This window comes from Macaca mulatta, chromosome 4 (assembly GCF_049350105.2).
Source record: "Macaca mulatta isolate MMU2019108-1 chromosome 4, T2T-MMU8v2.0, whole genome shotgun sequence".
NCBI classification, from domain to species: Eukaryota; Metazoa; Chordata; class Mammalia; order Primates; family Cercopithecidae; genus Macaca; species Macaca mulatta.
This window is the reverse complement of record NC_133409.1, coordinates 152,217,408-152,238,087: the sequence shown is the minus strand read 5'-3', so window position 1 is coordinate 152,238,087 and position 20,680 is coordinate 152,217,408. Positions and strand designations below refer to the sequence as shown.

General features: G+C 46.8%; 1 protein-coding gene and 1 long non-coding RNA gene across 2 annotated transcripts in view; one reads left to right on the top strand and one right to left on the bottom strand.

Annotated features, from left to right (window-relative positions):
* DDR1 (discoidin domain receptor tyrosine kinase 1) overlaps positions 1 to 20,680 on the top strand; it is a 112,454-nt gene that overhangs the window by 30,456 nt on the left and 61,318 nt on the right. The window lies entirely within an intron of this gene.
* Positions 1 to 20,680, bottom strand: part of LOC144340512 (uncharacterized) — a 46,416-nt gene that overhangs the window by 14,498 nt on the left and 11,238 nt on the right. The window contains exons 4-5 of the long non-coding RNA XR_013416696.1: positions 19,191 to 19,340; positions 17,919 to 18,031 (exon numbers count right to left, since the gene is read on the bottom strand). This is a non-coding gene — a long non-coding RNA (uncharacterized LOC144340512). The remainder of the gene's footprint in view (positions 1 to 17,918; positions 18,032 to 19,190; positions 19,341 to 20,680) is intronic.

The window sequence follows — 20,680 nt, the reverse complement described above, 5'->3', positions numbered from 1 at the left end:
GGCCGAGGCATGAGAATCAGTTGAACCTGGAGGCAGAGGCTGAGGTGAGCCGAGAATGTGCCCCTGCACTCCAGCCTGGGTGACAGAGTAAAACTCTGTCTCAAACAAACAAACAAAAATAAAAAGCATCTCATTTCTGGGTGGTGTTATGGCTCACACCTATAATCCCAGCCCCTTGTGAGGCTGGGATAGGAAGATCACTTGAGGCCAGGAGCTTGAGACCAGCCTGGGGAATGTAGCAAGACTCCATCTCTCCAGAAATTTTTTTTTTTTAATTAGCCAGATGTAGCGGTATATGCCTGTAGTCCCAGCTACTCAGGAGGCTGAGGCAGGAGGATCACTTGAGCCCAGGTGTTTGAGGTTACAGTGAGCTATGATCAGACCACTGTACTCCAGTGTGGGCAACAGAAGGAGATGGAGCAAGAGTGTCCCTAAAGATAATAAGAATAAGAATCTCATTTCTTAATTTATTTTCCTCAACACTTACCATATTCTGAAATACTTGTTTGCTTATAATTTGTTTCCTCTCACTAGACTCTAAGCTCCTTGAAGGCAGAGATTTTTATCTGTTTTCTTTATGGTAAGTTCCCAGAATTGAAAACAGTGCCTGGCATGTATTTGCTGAATAAATGATTAAGTGCTCTCATGTTGATGGCTGGAGTTCAGACCATCAGGGTTTTGTTTCAGGCTGGAAGAAGTGGAGAGTAAAAGGCAAAGGGGGCCCATGCCAATTGCGTCAGTCCTAGAAAAAAACTTTTCTGAAAGTCCCCTTTATGTGACTTAGGCTAACATCTCATTGGCCAGCCCTATGCCACACCACCACTCCTACCTGCATGTCAGTTTGAGGCAAAAAAACTTTTAAAGCATAGAACTTTGCTAAACAAAATGAAATTGGGATTCTGTTAGAAGAAGGAATGGGACAGTGAATACTGGGTCTTTGCAAGGGGGCTGTTGGCTGCACTCCAAATGTCCTCAGCATTATACACGAATTATACACGGAGCTCCTTTTTATTTATTTATTTTTTTTGAGATGGAGTCTCGCTCTGTTTCCCACGTTGGAGTGCAGTGGTGCGATCTCGGCTCACTGCAAGCTCCATCTCCTGGGTTCACGCCATCTGCCCACCTCGGCTTCCCAAAGTGCTGGGACTACAGGCATGAGCCATTGTGCCCGGCCCTACATGGAGCTCTTTACCCTGGCCTGTGCTTTCCTCTGCATTTACTTTTTTTTTTTTCTGAGAGGGAGTCTCACTCTGTCGCCCAGGCTGGAGTGCAGTGGTGTGATCTCGGCTCACTGCAACCTCTATTTCCTGGGTTCAAGTGATTCTCCTGGCTCAGCCTCCCATGTAGCTGGGATTGCAGATGCCTGCCACCATGCCCAGCTAATTTTTGTATTTTTAGTAGAGAAGAGCGTTTCACCATGTTGGCCAGGCTGGTCTCGAACTCTTGACCTCAAGTGATCTGCTCATTTTGGCCTCCCAAAGTGCTGGGATTACAGGTGTGAAGCCACCATGCCCGGCCTCCTCTCTGTTTACTCTTGTGAGTAACATCAGCTTCTTTGAACTTCACCAAACTTTGATTCCTTAATTCCATACTAACTGTTTATTTGTTGAGTTTCCAAGATGCAATTGCATATAATTCCAGGAACTGTGAGTAGTGAGAACCCCCTTAACCTATCAGCTATTCTATTTTTAGATATCATGATTCCTACTGAAACATTCAGTGGCTTAAGCTCTGCCCAGCAGGTTCTCGACCCTATGTGCCTGTGGGTGTGTGTGTGGGACGGGCAGTGTATGTGCACACGGGCATGTGCACTCTCACATCACAGATAAGGGGAAGATAGAGGGAGACTCTCCATGGCCCTTCCTCCTTTTTTCCAAGGCTGATGTTGGCTCTTTCTGAAAATACTTTGATGTGTAGAAAGCAGCCCACAGATAGGCACTCCCTGTGATAAAGCAGTCACAGCCAGAGCGGGGCCCCTCCCACCTCAGCCTCCTAAGTAGCTGAGACTACAAGTGTACCACCACGCTTAGCTAAGTTTAATTAAAAAAAAAAAAGTTTTGTAGAGATGGGAGTCTTACTATGTTGTCCAGGCCGATCTCAAACTCCTGGCTTCAAGTGATCCTCCCACCTTGCTCTCTCAAAGTGCTGGGATTACAGATATAAGCCACCACACCTAGCTGAGAATTTCTTTATGGCCATCCTCTGGACAAAAAGTCAGGGAGAGTTTAGAGTAATAATTCCAGTTTTTATAGCTTTTGCTTCGGGGAAAAAGGGTTGGGAAAAAGGGTTCTAGTTTCTAGGACCTGCTTTGGGGAAGAGGATTCTGGTTTCTATGACTCACTTCAGGGGAGAATGAGGGACAAGAGAGACAGAAGAGGGCAGGAGCGGGTCAGAGGGACCTTGGATCTGAGGCTGCTTCTGAGGTCTTCCAATGTCTTTTAGTTAAGTACTCAGTGCCATACTTTGGAGTATTGTGTTCTGAACCCCAACAGAAACAACCCACTCTCTCAACATCAGCCTCGTGCCTACACCCACAGGAACAGGAGCGCAAGCCGCTGCGGGTGCGGGCTCCTCGGATGGAGCAACGCCAGCGTCACCTGCTCCTCACCTGTCCCCAGTGGCCTTTCTTGGCAGCCTCCCCCATCTTCTCATGTTGCTCCGTATCTTGATATCTTCTGTGGCAGACATAGGCTGCTGCCTCCCCAAACTCCATCATCCTCTTCTCCTTTAACCATGGAAACTTGATTTTGTCTGTGGCATCCATGTGCCTCTTTGAAGCACTCATCTCCCCAGACTCCCTTGAATCCAGGGCTGGCCACATGACTGTTTGGGTAATGAGTCATCAGTAGAAGTCGGCTTGGTGGGGCTTTCAGGGAAACAAGGGCTTTCCTGTTTTTGTTTGTTTGTTTTTCTTCTTCTTTTTTTGAATTTGCTCCTGCCACCCCTCCCCTTGTTTGTTTTTAAGATGGATTTGGTTGGAACACATCTTTTGCTCTTTCCTCCTCCTTTCTGCCTGGAATGTAGATGTGATGTCTGAAGGCAGAGCAGCCATCTTGCACATGTGACATAGAAAGGTAGATGTGAAGACATCTAGTAGGAGATTGCATCTCTGGCGATTGGAGCAGCTGTATCAGCCCTGGACTGCCTGCTCTAGTCTTCTTGATAACTGGGAAAAGTAAACACCTATGAAGTTAGGCCATTGTATTGAACCAAACACTATCTTTATTTATTTATTTATTTATTTATTTATTTATTTATTTATGTATTTATTTATTGAGACGGAGTTTCACTCTTATTGCCCAGGCTGGAGCGCAATGGCATGACCTCAGCTCACTGCAGCCTCTACCCCTCCAGGTTCAAGCAATTCTCCTGCCTCAGCCTCCTGAGTACCTGGGATTACAGGGGCCCTGCCACCACGCCCAGCTAATTTTTTGTATTTTCAGTAGAGATGGGTTTTCACCATGTTGGCTAGGCTGGTCTTGAACTCCTGATCTCAGGTGATCCACCCTCCTCGGCCTCCCAAAGTGTTGGAATTACAGGGGTGAGCCACTGCACCTGGCTTTTATTATTATTATTATTACTTATTTTTTATTTTTATTTTTATTTTTTAGACAGAATCTCGCTCTGTTGCCAGGCTGGAATGCAGTGTGGCGTGATCTTAGCTCACTGCAACCTCTGCCTCCCAGATTCAAGTGATTCTTCTGCCTCAGCCTCCTGAGTAGCTGGGATTACAGGCGTGTGCCACCACGCCCAGCTAATTTTTGTATTTTTAGTAGAGATGGGGTTTCACCATGTTGGCCAGGCTGATCTCGAACTCCTGACTTCAGGTGGTCCACCCACCTTGGCCTCCCAAAATGCTGGGATTACAGGCATGAGCCACTGTGTCTGGCCTCTATCTAGTTTTGTTTGGAGCTGCAGTAAGTAGTGTCTCCATCTTTTCCTTCCTTACAGGCTATTTATCCATATTGCTTCGCAGATACAAAATTCATAAATGTATACAAGCCATACCAATGTTACCCACTCCCTCAGGCCCTGCCAAGGCCTTGAGAAACTAGACTCAGCCTGTGTCTCCACGTAGGGGGATTGCAGATAGCATCTTTGAGCTTCAGTTTCTCTTTCCGTAAAATGGGGAATTTTGACTACTTAGCATGCGTCATGTGTTAAAACCCTAACCTCGTTAGCAATTATAACCACTATCAGCATCCCATAGTCTGGTTTTTTTAGGGCTTTCCCAAAGCAAATGGGAAGATTTGCTGCCAAGCTCACTTTGGGAGGTCACCAGGCCCAGAACATTCTTGTCCTCACAAATGGTCACTTCCTTCATTTAAGAACAAGGACTAGAGTATTCTCACTTAATTACAACTGGGATAGGTGGGAGGGAGTTACCCATGTGCGTAACATTAGGGAAACTTTTTTTTGAGACAGAGTCTTGCTCTGTTGCCCAGGCTGGAGTACAATGGTGTGATCATGGCTCACTGCAGCCTTCACTTCCTGGGCTCAAGCAATCCTCCTGTCTTAGCCTCCTGAGTGGCTGGGACTACAGGCGCACACAACCACACCCTATTCATTTTTGCATTTCTTGTAGAGACAGGTTTTTTCCATGTTTCCCAGGCTGATCTTGAATTCCTGGGCTCAAGAGATCCTTAGAGAAACATTCTACCAAACTGGAAGTGACAGATCAATTCCCAGCAAGCCTTTAGTGGGCATTGTCCTTTTCAGGGAGCTGGATAGAAGAGGGATCTCAGAGCCACAACACCCGTGCTACCCATGATGGTAGAAAAGGGGAGTCTAAAAAGAGTTGGGGTCTGAGCTGGGGCCTAGGAAAAGTTAATGGGGCAGTGATTTGGCCTTTTCTACCCTCCTTCTTGTAATAATATTATTTTAACAATCTGGGCGGATACGTGGCTCACACCTCCCACACTTTGGGAGGCCAAGGTGAGTGGATCACCTGAGGTCAGGAGTTCGAGACCAGATTGGCCAACAGGGTGAAACCCTGTCTCTACTAAAAATACAAAAGTTAGCCAGGTGAGGTGGTGGGCACCTGTAATCCAAGCTACTCAGGAGGCTGAGGCAGGAGAATTGCTTGAACCCGGGAGGCGGAGGTTGCAGTGAGCTGAGATTGTACCATTACCCTCCAGCCTGGGTGACAGAGGGAGACTCCTTCTCCAAAAAAAAAAAAAAAAAAAAAAAAACCGAAACAAAAAAAACCCCAACCAAATAAAAAAGCAATCTTACCCCCATAACCTTGCCTCTCTCTAACCTCCCAGGATATTTCTGTAGTCTCAATATTTGGCCTTAGCTATAAGAAAATTTCCTTACCATCACTCTTTGTTTATTATGCAATTCTCTGAAGATATTCCTCTGATGGCATTCTTTCCTCTCCATTCCTTGTGTGTCATCATTATTTCTTGCTTATTCCTGTCTTGTGCTCACTCCCTGAAATTTGATCTATCCTTTAGGCCTATCTCAGAAGCCCTTATGAAGCCAGCCTGGATGGAGACACTTCCCTTCTCTGGAACCCATGGCACTTAGCTGTTATGACTTTTGTGCTCATCGCCAAACTGGAATGCGCTTCCATTAGACTTATCTTTTCACCATTCTTTAGATTTCTTTTTTTTTTTTTTTTTTTGAAACGGAGTCTTGCTCTGTAGCCCAGGCTGGAGTGCAGTGTCCGGATCTTGGCTCACTGCAAGATCCTCCTCCCGGGTTTACGCCATTCTCCTGCCTCAGCCTCCCGAGTAGCTGAGGCAGGAACTGTCCTGTACTTAGCCCTGCTCTTGGCATGTTGTATTTGCTTGATAATTATTCCTTGAATTTAACTGGAAATTCCAATTTGGAAAGAGAGGACATATATACACCAAGCATGGTATATTTAAATAAACTGGAGATAATTTTCCTTGAGAAATACCTCCTATTTAAACCTTTTTCACACAGGTGTAGGCCTGGAAATAAATGGTGTGACTAAAAGCTGCCTGCTCAGATACCTCTGTTGTTGTTGTTTTGAGACGTAGTCTCGCTCTGTCGCCAGGCTGGAGTGCAGTGGTGCAATCTCGGCTCACTGCAACCTCTGCCTCCTGGGTTCAAGCGATTCTCCTTCCTCAGCCACCCGAGTAGCTGGGACTACAGGTGCATGCCACCATACCCAGCTAATTTTTGTATTTTTAGTAGAGATGGGGTTTCACCATGTTGGCCACGCTGGTCTCCAGCTACTGACCTCGGGATCCCCCCACCTCAGTGATCCCCCCGCCTCAGTTGAGGCCTTGACACCTCAACTCCCAAAGTGCTGGGATTATAGGCGTGAGCCACCGTGCCCGGCCCAGAGAACTCTTTTATTTTGAGATGGAGTCTCACTCTGTCGCCCAGGCTGGAGTGCAGTGATGCGATCTCGGCTCACTGCAAGCTCTGCCTCCTGGGTTCACGCCATTCTTCTGCCTCAGCCTCCCCAGTAGTTGGGACTACAGGTGCCCGCCACCACTAACGGCTAATTTTTTGTATTTATTTTGTATTTATTTTTTTCTTAGAGACGGGGTTTCACCATGTTAGCCAAGATGGTCTCAATCTCCTGACCTCATGATCCGCCCACCTTGGCCTCTCAAAGTGCTGGGATTACAGGCGTGAGCCACCCTGCCTGGCCTCCAGAGAGCTCTTTGCTTCAGATTTTCTTTACAGATTCTTCAAGCTGTAAAGTAAATGAATACCGTCTCTCATCGCCTATACCTAGGAAGTTCTGAGTAACTCCTGTGGACCCACTGAGTCAGAGGTTCACACCTGGTTGGGCAAGTAGTGGGTGTGATCAGTGACGAATATTCTTTTGGTTTCAGCACCAGCATCAGCTATTTATATGTCAGTGATGCAAATCTCCATATGCAGAGTCCTTGATACTGTTCGGAGTGCTTTCATACCCATGCCCAAACAGGACCCAGCGGGGGTGGCTGCCAACAAAAGAAACTTGACAGAGCCGGTCCAAAGGGTCTCTGATTTCTGGTACTGGAAGAATTAGCCTTCTTCAGGGTAGGAACACAGTGGGAAAGGAGAAGTGGAATGTCACAGTTCTGACAGCCCTTAGCATGGAGATAGCCAGCAGCCAATTAGATATGGGAATTGGAAGCCTAGCAGAGAGGATAGCTGGAGACTACATTTCAAAGTCATTGCCACATAAACAGGAATGAAAACCCTGACAGTGGGTGGGATTGCCTGGGAGAATATGGAGGAAGGGGAGGATGGATTGAGAATGGAGTCCCAGTGCTTGGGCAGTGCATGGAGGACAGGACCCCTGAACAGGCCACGAAGGTGTGGGTAGAGAGGTCAAGGACAGAGAGGAGAAGTTACTGTAGAAATTGATAACTTCAATAAATGAGAGAGAGGTCAGCTGTAAGGTAAGAACCAATAAGGGCCCACTGGATTTGGCTTGGAGCAAAGGGATGGGATGAGTGGAGCATAAACGAAGATGGAAGGTGGATTGCAGTGGTGGCAGAGGGGAATGGAAGTAAGGAGAGCGTCGTGGAGATGGAGACGTGCTGCTCGGATCTCTCCCAAGGAAGGACTTGTTGCCCAGCTATGGGAGAGCAGTCAGCAGACAGCCTCAAGCCATCAGCTCCTTCAGGGTTCCTGGGCGGCAAAGAGCTGCCAGGCTCCTCTTCCTGGTCACACCCTTTCTCCTGGCAGCAGCATGTGGTGACTGAGCAGGGCTGGATATAAATGCCTGGCTCTTTCAGTTCAACTTTTTTTGCTTTGATAGACAATACTGCCCCAAGCTCTCTGCAGAGTTATGAGAGGTGTGGTTGGGCCTGCAGCTCAGTTTAACTTCTCCCTCTGCCCACTCCTGCTTCCGCGCCCTTATTCATAGGTGTTAATTCCTAATTAACGTCTTGCATCCCAACTTTATCTCGGTATCTGTTTCCAGAGAACATGATTTCCAACAGAGTCATGGGAACACGTCTTTTGAAGAGTTTGATTGAGAGCAGGAGTCGGGGGACGGGAAGGAAGTGTTTTTTTAAACACTTAAAAAATTAGTGGGGTGTGGTGACATGCCTATAGTCCTAGCTATTGGGAGGCTGAGGCGAAAGGATCCCTTGAGCTTAGGGGTTCAAGGCTGCAGTGAGCTATGATTTTGCCACTGCATTCCAGCCTGGGTGACAGAGTGAGACTTTGTCTCAAAAAAAAAAAAAAAAAAAAATTCTGTGTGGACTGTCAAGATGGATTTTGTGCACCGATTCTGGAATTCAGTGGGTTTGCTATTTCTTCAAACTATGTCATTCATATACGTGCTAAATGTGGCCTCTATATAATGTGCAAGACATGATAAAAGTATTAGACAAGCCAGGCTCGGTGGCTCACACCTGTAGTCCCAGCACTTTGGGAGGCCAAGGTGGGCAGATCACCTGAGGTCGGGAGTTTGAAACCAGCCTGACCAACATGGAGAAATCCTGTCTCTACTAAAAATACAAAATTAGCCGGGCATAGTGGTGCATGCCTGTAATCCCAGCTACTCAGGAGGCTGAGGCAGGAGAATCACTTGAACCTGGGAGGTGGAGGTTGCAGTGAGCTGAGATCATGCCATTGCACTTCAGCCTGGGCAACAAGAGCGAAACTCCATTTCAAAAAAAAAAAAAAGAAGAAGTATTGGCCAGAGCAGGATTGAAGTGAGAACCCTCTAGCACCTTAAGACACTATAATTTAATCAGTTCCAGTTTATCCTAACTGTACCATTACTTATTCCATATTTCTTCATTTATTCCAGAAGTATGTCCTTTGGAATGCCAGGAAATGCCTTAATCAAAGGCAGACCCCGGCCTGTCACACTCCCTGGCTCCATCTGTCTAGCAACCCCGATATGAGAGCACAGAGTGAGGACAGCCTGCCAGACCTGACCTTGCGGAGCCCCCAGGGGCCCTTGGTGCCTATACTCAGCTCTTCTCGGGGCTCACAACACACTTTACAAAACATCTTTCTGTATCTCATTTGAGGGTTTTTGCCTAAAGTCGTTGCCAAGGCCACTTATCTGTAGTTTTCTTTTTTAGTTTTGAGACAGTCTTGCTTTGTCACCCAGGCTGGAGTACAGTGACGTGATCTTGGCTCACTGCAAGCCTTGACTTCCTGGGCTCAAGTGATCCTCCTGCCTCAGTCCCCCAAGTAGCTGGGACTACAGGTGTGCACCACCACACCTGGCTATTTTTTTTCTTTGTTTTTGAGACAGAGTTTTGCTCTTCTTGCCCAGGCTGGAGTGCAATGGCACGATCTCGGCTCACTGCAACCTCTGCCTCCCAGGCTCAAGTGATTCTCCCGTCTCAGCCTCCCGAGTAGCTGGGATTACAGGCATGCGCCACCATGCCCGGCTAATTTTGTATTTTTAGTAGAGACAGGGTTTCTCCATGTTGGTCAGGCTGGTCTCGAACTGCCGACCTCAGGTGATCTGCCCACTGTGGCCTCCCCAAATGTTGGAATTACAGGCGTGAGCCACTGTGCCGGGCTAATTTTTGTATTTTTTGTAGAGATGGGGTTTTGCCCAGGCTCGTCTTCAACTCCTGAACTCAAGTGATCCACCTGCTTCAGCCTACCAAAGTGCTAGGATTATAGGCGCAAGCCCCCACACCTGGCCTGACCTGTAATTTTCAACATTCATCTTTTTTCCATCTTTGGGAGTCAGAGCCACACAATCTCCAACTTCTAATACCTTTCAGCCTCTTTGTGATTCCTCAGAGATCGTCGATAGTGACTTGGAGATACTCTCAGTTAATTTTTATTTTGGTACTTGGGAATGTAATCCATTCAGAACAGGAGGTTTGAACACATTTGGAGCAGCTACTCTTGCTGTTATTATTATTATTTTTTCAGGTGTTATGGTGACTCCCACTTAGCAATGGCTGTTCTGCTGTTTCCTAGTCAAATGCCATGCTGCTTACTGAGAAGCCAGGGGCACTGGCTTCCGCTCTTGCTCTGTCATCTGGAAACATTATCCTGTTCCTTTGGACATGGGCAAGGGTCCTGTCCCTAACTTGTCCTTCTTTTTCCTTTGATCTCAACCAGTTTCACTTATACCAAGATCAAACTTCCTTACCTTTCCATGTAGGGAACCAGGCACCATCAAGATCAATGCCCTGGCACTCCTTATGTAGTGAGTGATAGATGCTCATGGAAAATGGGGAGAAAAGTAAGGGGCGAAAGGGAATAACTCTAAAAAGGACACATTTGCACTTTCTGACAGTATAGTTGCATATTTTCAATTTATTTTGGCCACCAGATGGCATAACTGGGCTCATTAAGATAAACAAAGAGGATGGCTACTACTCTGAAAAAACAAACAAACAAACAAAAACTCTAGATAATTAATGGTGAAAATGCCCCTGAGAAAGCTCATTTCTAATTCTTACTCCTAGCGGACTTTTTATACTTAGGCAGGGGAGACCCATCTTTGGAATTTTAAGGTTCAAAAAGGAATTTGTCTGTACCTGATGGTCAGAAAACCGCGTCGAAACCGTCAACTGGCATTCAGAATTGTCTGTTCGAAGAATTAGAAATGAGCGTGTCTCTACCTGCTTCTAGCACACACCTTCCTTTGAGGTAAACTCCTTACTGCTGAGCCGTCGAATCTCGGAGTGGATGAAGAGGGTGATGAGGGATTGTTGCTAATATTAGCATTGTTGGGTGAAAATATGCATCACATTTTGTCAGGAGAAGTGCTGACTGTCCTGTGGAATCGGAGGGTGAGTGGCATAAACCCCTAAGGATTAGCTTGTCCCTTTCGGTTACATTTGAATATGATTTGGAACTTGTGGGGTTTGGGTTATGACAAGAAGGGAACTGAGAAAGTAAAAACATTCAGTGCTTGTTTTGTGCTTCCACATAGTTTTGACCCTGGGACATTCTAAAGGTCTATTTCTAATATTTGTTCTAGGTGGATAGATTTGTTTATTCAACAAGCATTCCAGGCACCATATAGGGGCTGGGGAGAAACAGTAAATAAGGCAGAGTTCCAACTTTCAAAGAGCTTTCTAATTTTGGTTTTTAGTGCCACAGGGGCAAGATGGGAATGCCACAAGAGTCTCTTTGATTGTAGCCCCAGGGAATACTCAGCGCCCAGTTGTGTGAAGTGGAATGCAGCTCCTGGTGAAAACACAAGTCCTTTAAAAGTTTATTGACTGCAAAGAATAAACCAAAATGGGCCAGGTGCAGTGGTTCACACCTGTAATCCCAGCACTTTGGGAAGCCAAGGCAGGCGGTTCATGAGATCAGGAGTTCAAGACCAACCTGATCAACATGGTGAAACCCCGTCTCTACTAAAAATACAAAAATTAGCTGGGCATGGTGGCGGGTGCCTGTAATCCCAGTTACTTGGGAGGCCGAGGCAGGAGAATCACTTCAACTTGGGAGGCAGAGGTTGCAGTGAGTTGAGATGGCACCATTGCACTCCAGCCCAAGTGACAGAGCAAGACTCCCTCTCAAAAAAAAAAGAAAAAAAAAAGAAAAAAAAAGAAACCAAAATGGCAAAGCTTCTTGATAACATCCCAGCCCATTTTTTTCTTCTCCTCCTCCTCCCTCCTCCCTCCTCCTCCTCCCCTCCCTCCTCCTCCTCCTCCTCCTCCTCCTCCTCCTCCTCCTCCTCCTCCTCCTCCTCCTCCTCCTCCTCCTCCTCCTTCTTCTTCTTCTTCTTCTTCTTCTTCTTCTTCTTCTTCTTCTTCTTCTTCTTCTTCTTCTTCTTCTCTTCCTCCTCCTCCTTCTCCTTTTTTTTTGGAGATGGAGTCTTGCTCTGTTGCCTAGGCTGGAATGCAGTGGCGTGAGCCACCCTGCCCAACCATCCCAGCCCATTTCTTATACAAAGAAACATTGAAGGTTTACTACAGAAAGAAAGAGACAGTAGAATAATGGGAACCGCATTGCAAAAATGTAAATTGCTCATTGGTGACTGCCAGGATTTTGATGATCTAATAAAATGACTGGCATATGAGGTGGAGCAAATGCACCCTCCTGTGATCAGCCAGAGGTTTCAGCAGCAGTGGAAGATGCATACCAGAAGGCGGTGCAGAGGGTGGATTAGAGAGGATCCAAACTGGTATCAGGGGTTGGGTGTGGTGGCTCACATCTGTTATCCCAGCACTTTGGGAGGCCAACATGGGAGAATTGCTTGAGTCAGGAGTTCTAGACCAGCCTAGGCAACATAGTGAGACCTCATCTCTACAAAAGTTTTAAACAATTAGCCGGACGTGGTGGCGCATGCCTGTAGTCCCAGATACTCAGGAGGCTGAGGTGGGAGGATCGCTGAAGCCCAGGAGATGGAAGCTGCAGTGATCCATAATCATGCCATTGCATACCAGCCTGGGCAACAGAACAAGATCCCGTCTCAAAAAAGAAAGAAAGAAGAAAAAACTGGTGTCAGGAAAAATAGTTGGGAAGCTATGGAAATTGCTCCAGTGAGAGGTGATGAACGTCTGAATTAGTGGCGGGAGTCTCTCTGAGCCTATTGAGTTTCAGGGGATTGCTTGATTAAAAAAAAAAAAAAAAGGACAAATTAGCTGGGTGTGGTGGTGGGTGCCTGTAATCCCAGCTACTTGTGAGGCTGAGGCAGGAGAATCACTTGAACCCGGGAGGCGGAGGTTGCCGTGAACCGAGATGGCACCATTACACTCCAGGCTGGGTAACAGTGCAAGACTCTGTCTCAAAAAAAAAAAAAAAAAAAAAAAAAAGAAGAAGACAGTGGTTAAGGGACTGAGCGGGGACAGATGGGAGATGAATTTCAGGGTGGGAAGGGTGGATATAAGGTGAAGGAGAGGAAGAATGACTCTGGAGAGAACACCAGCTCCAGTGGCCTGAACCTAAGGCCTGTGTGCTTTCTCTCATATTGTGCTGCCTTGTCATATAACGAGGATTCACTTTAGTCCAACTCTTCCATTTTACAGTGAAAGGAGGAAATTCAAACCCAGGAAATTGAAACCTTCATTTATGGTAAAGCTGCATGTTGCTGGAAGAGCAAGAGTAGAAGTCAAGTCTCCCTTCCCTGATCCGACCCTCTTCCGCAGATTCATGACAGGGTGCACATTAGAACTACCCGCAGAGCCTTCCAAGTGGCATGTGCCTGGCCCATCCCCAGATCCAGTGAACCAGAATCCCTGGGCTGGGACCACTGGCTCATTTCAGACAGTGACACCATCTCTTCCTGGTGCAACCTTCCATAGCACGTTCTGCTTGGACCACTTTCTCTTTCTCTGTTTTATAATTGCACATTACATACAACCGCTGATAACTGAAAAGGCTCGCAGTGTTTGGGTGAGGAACCCTATGCAAACAAATACCACAGTTCTTCCTCATAGACCCACTTAACTGATTTGCAGGCCTCTCACTGAAACCGCAGGGGAGAGATTTTAGAAGGCTACGCTCTAGTAAGGAAAGATTAATGGAAGTAATTGTTCAGTAAGCAGTTACCAATCTAAGTTTTATAAAACTGATAGTCTCTTTATGAGTGTATTTTAGTAAAAATAGGGAATAGCTTTTTTTTTTTTTTTTTTTTTTTGAGATGGAGTCTCGCTTTGTCACCCAGGCTGGAGTGCAATGGTGCCATCTCGCCTCACTGCAACCTTTGCCTCCTAGGTTCAAGCGATTCTCCTGCCTCAGCCTCCCAAGTAGCTGGGATTACAGGCACCTGACACCATGCCTGGCTAATTTTTGTATTTTTAGTAGAGACGGGGTTTTGCCATGTTGGCCAGGCTGGTCTTGAACTCCTGATATCAAGTGATCTGCCTGCCTCGGCCTCCCAGAGTGCTGGGATTACAGGTGTGAGCCACCGTGCCTGGCAGGGAATAGTTTTAAAACATAAAAAACCAAAAGTTTTTAAAAACATGGGTTTTCTAAATATTTTAGTCTCCCCTATCCCTAATTTTTCATAAAGTCCTGAGTTTCTTAATCACAATGTTTTCATCCAAGGAGGCTTTTAGGAGCAGGACCCCAGGGTTAGGGCAGGAATACTCTATTGTTATTTTTTTTATTTTTTATTTTTTTATTTTTTATTTTTTGAGGCGGAGTCTCCCTCTGTCGCCCAGGCTGGAGTGCAGTGGCGCAATCTCGGCTCACTGCAAGCTCCGCCTCCCAGGTTCCAGCCATTCTCCTGCCTCAGTCTCCTGAGTAGCTGGGACTATAGGCACCCGCCACCACGCCCGGCTAATTTTTTGTATTTTTTTTAGTAGAGACTTTTTTGTATATTTTTTAGTAGAGACGGGTTTTCACCGTGGTCTCGATCTCCTGACCTTGTGATCCACCCGCCTCGGCCTCCCAAAGTGCTGGGATTACAGGCGTGAGCCACCGCGCCCGGCCTACTCTATTGTTATTTTAACAGTCTTTATCAACTAGAAAGGCAAAAATAATTTTAGATTTGTTTTCATAATTAATGAAGTTGAATTGTTCGTTGATAATTGTTAATTAGTTATGGTGTTTCTGTTATAAATTGTCTGTGTCTGAATTTCTCAAACAGTACAATATAAAATACAAACAGCTGTGGGGTACTTTCTAGGTGCTAGTTACTGTTCTAAGAGCTTTAAATGGAATAATTCAGTTAATCCTGCCCTACGGTACAATAATTAGTCTCCTACGATGGAGGAAATAGAAGCATGGAGAGGTCAAGTAACTTGCCCAAAGTCATACCCAGAAAGGCTGGATTCAGAGCCTGTTGCCAACATTTTCCTTATTTATTTGTGTTCCATTTTTTCTATTAAATATAAAGATTAGCCAGGCGTGGTGACTCACACCTGTAATCCCAGCACTTTCGGAGGCGGAGGAGGGTGGATCACTTGAGGTCAGGAGTTCAAGACCAGCTTGGCCAACATGGTGAAACCCTGTCTCTACTAAAAACACAAAAAATTAGCTGGACATGGTGGCCTGTGCCTGTAGTTTCAGGTACTCAGGTACTCGAGGGGCTGAGACAGGAGAATTGCTTGAATCTGGGAGGTGGAGGCTGCAGTGAGCCAAGATCATGCCATTGCACACCAGCCTGGGTGACAGAGTGAGACTTTGTCTGAAAAGAAAAAAAAAATTTTTTTTAACTTTTTGTAGTTAAATATTTGCATATATTCCTTTCTTTTGTTGGCCTATTGTTTCAGTTAATTTGTTTTTTTACTTTTTTCCCGCATTTTACTTATTACATTCATATTTCTCGTATGATATTTATCTTAAAATCTAGTTTTATTTTTCTTTAAGAGATTGGGAGTCTCACTGTGTTTCCCAGGCAGGTCTCGAATTTCTGGGCACAAGCGATCTTCCTGCCTCAGCCTCTCAAGTAGCTGGGATTACACCACCAACACACCTGGCTTCTCTCAGCTAATTTAGAACATCCTACCCTTCTCAGAGATTGAAAAATATTTAGATTTGCTCAGGGTATGTTAGATGAAGTGAGGATTTACATCTACTATATGTATTTTCCCAAATATTAATAATTATTTCTCCCAAACCATTTATTACCTAATATTTTTCTGTTCCATTGTTACATGACAGCATGTTTCTGCCTGGTTTTAACCTCACAGTGGCTTGATTTCTAAGTGAACATTATATGTTTAACTGCCTCTTTGAGGATACTGAAGTCTCTTTCCAATGATTATATTCTTTTCACTTCACCTGGCATGCATCTCTCTCTAGTATTGATGTTGCTGGCTGCCTTTCTCAGTGTTAGTTTTTCTGTGTTTTGGGATTTCAGCTTCCAGGTTCATTTCCAGGTTTTTTCTCTCTCCCTTCTCTTGTTCCTCACTCCTCCCTGCCTAGTGGCTGTGCAGTTGCCCTTCCCAAGGGCGGGTGTTTAGGACTAGGTCTTATATGGCAGTCGGGGCTCCCGCCCTGGAATAACCCTGGGGATGACTCACATCCAGCCCCATGGCTGTGGGAGGCTCAGTGAAGCCCAGGTGTGGTGCCGTTTGTTAACCTTGGGCCTCCCTAGGCCACAGTCCCAGGCGAAGTTAGTAGCAAGCTATTTCAGTCTTCTTAAAGAGGGTGGAAGTGTGGGCAAGAGGGGAATCCCAGTCCCTAATATTTTCACAGTGACCATGACACTGGTTCCCTACCTCAGTGGGCAATTTAATTCTATCTCATCACTCAGTACTCAACAGGACTTGACCTCCCAGCTGCCCTTGACTGTACCCAAAGTCAGAACCCATCAGGCCACAGCTGTAGCCCTGTTCATCTTTTGCATTTATATTCAGTTTCTGGGGATATCTTTGGGGATATTCTCCCTTTGTGGAGCACTGCTTTTTAATTTTCTCTAATATTATATCTATCATCGCTCTGTATTGAAAGCCCCTGGACTAGCCTGTTTCACTCGTGTCTATTTTTGTAGAAGCATTTACTGTATCTTTATACTACACATTTGGGGATCACTAACAATGTTTTCCAGTCATATTCTAATCGCTTTCTCAAGGCTGGATCAGGTGTGAGGCTCTGTAGCAGTAACCTGAAGTTGAGAATTGAGGAAGTAGTGCTGCCCCTCCCCCAACCTGGGGACGCATGAGAGGAGCCCTGGGGTGGCATCCCTAGGATGGGGTGCTGGTGGGGGTGGGTGGCAAGGGGGAAAAGGGGTTGCTGCTTAAGGGAGTTTCTGCTCCATGCCAGCACTTCATCAAAGGTCTTGAGCCAGGGTGGAATCCAGCTCCAGGGAGCATATGAGAGCAAACAATGGAAGCTTGACATGATCCCTGGATGAACATCTGAAGTTTCATATATGATGGGATCTCCCCAGAAAACAATGGTGCACATCACAGCCAGGAGGCACCCAGAGCATTGTGTTGCTGTGTTTTTAGAACCCAGTGAGTAAACTGTCCAGTGTTCCACACCATTCTGACCTGGGTCAACAGACGGTGGCAGGGCGCACTCTTGGCTGTGGCTGATCTCCCTCTCCTGCTGCATTTGACATTTCTCAGCCGCACAGGCAAGGTGCTCTGGGCAGGGACTACATAGGAAGTGGTGCCTCCTTTGCAATATAAGCAGAACAAGGTTTCCTGCTGGAGTGCGTCTTGGCTAATTCAGGGGCATGAGAGGCAGCATCTACCCTTGCCCAGGGGCCCTGGCTCCCCTTTGCTGTGGGTGGTGGCCTGTGATTGGGCCAAGTGGGACTGAGGAGCAAATGTGGACAGTCTTCCCCCGCACACATCGGCTGACCGGCATGCCCAGACTGTCTCCTGGGGCGCCTCAAGTTGGTCCTAGAATCCAGTTCTTCCTGGAACTGGGTGTCATTTCAGGACAGAGAATGCCAGGAGTCATAAATTGGCCCTGAAGCAAACGAAAGTCTTCCAATCCTGCATGACATAGCAAATTGTTTTGCTTGGGCTTTGGCTTGGTCTGGGGCTTGCGGTTCCATGGGGGAACCTCTGGCAATCCCACCAGGGGGAGCCCTTTCCCCATCTTGGAGCTGTGGATCTCAGCTTTCCAGAATATTTGTGTGCATGTGAGCGCGCACGTCTGATTTAATTTTTATATGATTACAGTATAGAATCATGAATCAACTTTCCCAGTTAATGTAGTCAACTGAAGCTACTGCCATGGTTCAGGTTCCATCATGTTTCAAATATAGTTTATGACTGTAGTTACGTACTGTGGCAGCAACACAGGGCAACTCGGGGCTGGGGACAAGTGAGTGTGTCTTTCCCTCCCCAAATGCAGTCATTTAGCATCTTCCTCTTCCAGAGTCCTGTATCCCAGCGATGGGGATCAAGATTCAGACTTAAGGACATCCTACCCGGACCTTGGCAAGGAGATCTTTACAGTGGAGGTCTGGTCCAGCCTCTCTCTGGCCCCAGGCCTCTGCTGTCCACCTTATACAAACGCCACATGGTAAGGAGTCAACTGAGCTACCTTCCAAGGAGCTGGATTGGTACCCTGGCTCTGCCTGACCCTCCTCAGCCCCTCTGCAACCCTCACCTGCTCCCTTCTCCTTCACTTCCTCTCCTGCTCACCTGTACCCTCTTTCCTTAGATGTGGCCACACTCTGCTCCCCCAGGCAGTGTCTTCACTGAGTAGTCTTCGAACCATTAACCACCTGCAGCCCTATCCATGTTCTCCAGGGCATCTGCAAGAGGAGAAAGGGGAATTTGCTGATAGCCACAGCTGTGCATCATACTGGAGGTGCCTTGTGGAGGGCAGCATAGTTAATCTAGTCACCCAGCATTCTCAGTCCACCTCCACGGCCTTCTCTTCCCATTGCCTGGGTCTCGAAAGCCCCCGGACAATCTCATGAGGTGGACTGAGCAGTATCTGGGGAGGGAGGATAGAAAAGAGACTGAGATATCTTTAATTAATAGACACTATTAGAACCTCCTCCCCAGCAGTAGTAGGGATTGTTAGCGGCAGCAAATCCGTAGGGGTCTGCAGTAACCTCAATTCTTGCCTCTTTGGTCACTTATTGGGATCTTATCGGGAAACTGCTGATCACTAGTTTCAGGTGTTTTCTATTGGAAGACTGCCTGTCTCTGGTGCCAGCTGTGACCAATTATTTTAGAGAGACCATTAACAACCGCCTGACCCTCACCTGATGTTTGCCTGACATTCCTGTGGGTGTCGGGGGTGCCTGCTCTTGCCCTGCTCATCCCTGACTAGCTACTTACTCTAACAGGATGAGAAATCATACAAAATAGAGGCTACTTTAAAAAAAATTCTCAGAATGTGGTGTGTAAACTTTCACCTCCACTATAAAGACCTCCTCGCCGGGGGTAGGGAAGCTTTAGACTGAACCTTGAGCTCCGTCGCCGGGATACAGGACTCTGAAGAGGAGGATGCTAATGATGGCATTCAGTTGACTCCACAGCATCTCACAATTCTTTCTTTTTCTAAGTCATCTGTATTTAGTATCCACTGACCAAGCAGGCAGGAAATGTAATTGAAGTTTTATTAGGGACTCCCCTATCTCTTCTCCTATGGGGTCCAGTGACTATCCCAGGGGTCTGGCCCAGCCTAGAACATTCAGAGTCTGGCCCGCTGACCTTCAGACACAGCTGATATGAATGGGAGTCTTTCTTTGTGGTTAGCAAGGCCAAGGTTCTTAGCTACTTTCCTTTGGAATCCTTGACCTCCCCCCATCCCAACTGCTGTGTGTGTGGGGTTCTGTGTGGGAGCAGGGCTGCTTCTCACTACTCCAAGGACCCCCAAACCACATCCCTTCCGCAGCATCTGGGAATCTCCCCTGCTACTCCCTTGGGCAGCTTTTGCCTCCTTCACTCCAGTGTGCTCACCTCTCTCCCCTGGCAAAGAACCCAGGTGCTGGGGAGATCTCCTCTGCCAACTTCTTCTCTCCTTTTTTTCTTTTCTCCTTTTCTCTTTCCAACTTCTTCTCTTGGTGAGGCTACGCAAAATGCTCTGGGGCCAGGATGTGCAAACGCTTCCTGGAATGGGGTAGGAACAGTGACAAAACAGGAAGAACAAAAACCACATGTTAATATCTCAAGAAAGTATCCAGCCACCCTAATGAAGGGGCTTCCAGGCTCTGAGGGAAGACCACTGAGCTGAGGGGGCTTTGCACTCTATTGCAAAAAGATAATGGATGCCCAGAAGAAGCGGGACATTTGGAGCCCCAGACAAACCAATGACACAGACTGAGACACTGCGGAGCTGGATGCCTGTCTGTGTGTTTGTTAAGAGTATGAGAAGCCCCCACTGGGAACAAGTTAAGGGCATCCGTAACCATCAGTGTCCATTGCCCAAGAAAGATGGCAGAAGTGGGTTGGTCCAAATCCTTTCCATTGTAACTGTGAAGGGAAAACATTTGGAAATATTCTCTGGCCAGGTGCGGTGGCTCACACATGTAATCGTAGGTACTTGGGAGGCTGAGGCAGGAGGATCACTTGAGCCCAGGAGTTCCAGGCTGCAGTGAGCTATGATTTTGCCACTGTACTCCAACCTGGGCGACAGAGTGAGACCTCATCTCTAGAAAAAAAAAAACCTTCTGATTTATTTCATCTGTATCTCTCCCTCCTCCCCTCCCACTCCACAGCCCTTCTAGCAGTTGGGGTAGGAGGGTTGGCGGTCAGCAGAAAGCAGAGCCAGGCAGCATCTTCTGCCTCCTAAATTTCAAACATGAGACCTCGTGGGAACTGAAAGGATTTATGACATAGGCCAGGTATTTAGCAGAAATGGAGACTAAGAGCAACCATCCCTCACCTTCTAACAGAAAGGGGTTCCCTTGGGCTGGTGGGGCAGATGGGTCATAATAACGATGCGCATATTTGTGGGTATTAGAGAAAGAGGTCCCTGGGCTGAGTCCTGGGGAGGTGGCAGAAATGGCAGAAAGGTTTGTGGAGTCAGACAGAAAGCTCTGTCTTGCTTCGTCTTTGAGCCAAAGGGGACCTGGAGCCCCTGAGTGGGGGGCACTGTGTGGTGCCCAGTCACACTCTCCATAGTGTCCTCAGTGAGTGGCACTCATTGAGGGACAGGAGGAGCAGAGCTGCTCCCAACAGAGAAGCACTGGAGCCCACACTGCCTAAAGTGGGAATGACCCAAACAGCCTTCAGCAGGAGAAAGCGGAGGAAAACTATGGCATCTGCATGCAGTGGAATACTTCTCAGCACTGAAAAGGAATGTTCCTATAACTGCATGTGATAACACAGGCAAATGTGTAGACATAAAGTCGAGTGAAAGAAGCCAGCTGCAAAAGAGCACATTGTATGATTCTATTTATATAAAACTCAAGTCCAGGCAAAATGGTAGTAGTCAGGAGAGAGGTTGT